This window comes from Atta cephalotes, assembly GCF_000143395.1.
Source record: "Atta cephalotes unplaced genomic scaffold scaffold00028, whole genome shotgun sequence".
NCBI lineage: Eukaryota > Metazoa > Arthropoda > Insecta > Hymenoptera > Formicidae > Atta > Atta cephalotes.
The window spans coordinates 3,896,797-3,898,470 of NW_012130092.1; positions in this window are offsets into that span (position 1 = coordinate 3,896,797).

A 1,674-nucleotide genomic window follows, 5' to 3' on the forward strand; every position below is an offset into this window, starting at 1 on the left:
ACTTACTTACTTACTTACTTACGTTACTTACTTACTTACTTACTTACTACTACTTACTTACTACTACTCTACTCTCTACTCTACTCTCTCTCTCTACTCTCTCTCTCTCTCTCTCTCTCTCTCTCTCTCTCTCTCTCTCTCTCTCTCTCTCTCTCTCTCTCTCTCTCTCTCTCTCTCTCTCTCTCTCTCTCTCTCTCTCTCTCTCTCTCTCTCTCTCTCTCTCTCTCTCTGTTTCTCGCATCTTTTACTCTTATTACAATTTTTCCAAAGGTTTTGCGGTTTGCACAAAACATTTTTATAAGCATCGAAAAAATATTTTTAATTTTAATTATTGTTGGAACATTTCTAAGTTAAATGCCGCAAAACAGACCTCAATATTATTTTTTGTTTAACCGGAAAAAATTAATAAAAAAGTTACTTCCGGAAAAAAAAAGTGTTTTTGTGATTATTTAAAAAAATGTAGGGTAATAGAAAAAAAACAGACAACGTTAGATACTCAGCGTATCAAAATTCTAGAAACATCTTTCAAAGCACAAGATTCCCCTTAAATTTTGACGGCTTGTGTAATCCTTCCTATAGAATTCACTCCCTATCTGAGTTAGGGAATCTTCGTTCTTTCAAGCATAATCTCTACTACCATCTACGACGGCGAACGCTGTACCGCAGAAGTGCTTGCTTTTGTAATGTTCTGTTTGGCTGTTCACACGAGTCAGTCAGATTTCTATAATTAATTATCTTTTGTTACTATTTTTGTTATTTGTATTTTATCAATTTTTATTATTACTTTCTTTCATTTTTGTTATTATTCTCTTATAATTAACGAGTTCTTTCTTCACATATCATATATTTATACTTACTAATTTGTTCCTAGAGGACAAGTCTTAGGATAGGAATAAACGCTTTATTTCTCTCTCTCTCTTTGTATTTTAAAATAATTATTTTTAATATTATTTTTATAAACTTTACGATAAATATACACAGAAAATGGAAAAAAATGTACCTTTTTATCCGCATTCGAAATTCGTCACTGTGTATACATTAACACTAAATACGACTTAGTTTGTGTAGACGTCACACATAAGTGCAATGGCTTCAGACGTAACCCATTACACGTGAACAATACGTGATAAAACGGCAGTGATAACGCAGAAAGATCCATTGCGTTATTATTATTGAGGAAATTAATTAGACTCGACTGGCGCGAATCAGCACGATATTACGCATATAGCTTACATATTTCTATGCTTTTATTCCTTTATCGTCCGCCTACACAACTGGTCGCCAGTCAATATTTAAACAATTAATACGATGGATGCATCAAATAAAACATTGTTATATCTATAATGTCAAATTTAACATAAATCGCCAGTGCTCCTACTACCTAAATATATCGTTATTTTTTATCAAAACGATACATTTGACACTATATTGTCAAATTTGATAATGTCAAATGTAATCATTGTTTTAGTATAAAATAATTATATTTAGTAGGAGTAGTGACGTCACGTAGGTTAAATTTGATACTATAGATTTAACAGTGTAGTGGCTTGAAAGATGATAACCCAAAAAAGCAAAAAAAAGCTAAAAAAAGCAAAAAAGAGAGAAAAAAAGCAAATTAACAGTTTATGTAATTTTAAACTATTTGTCTCAGGAAAATGTTTCTATGCCACGCTC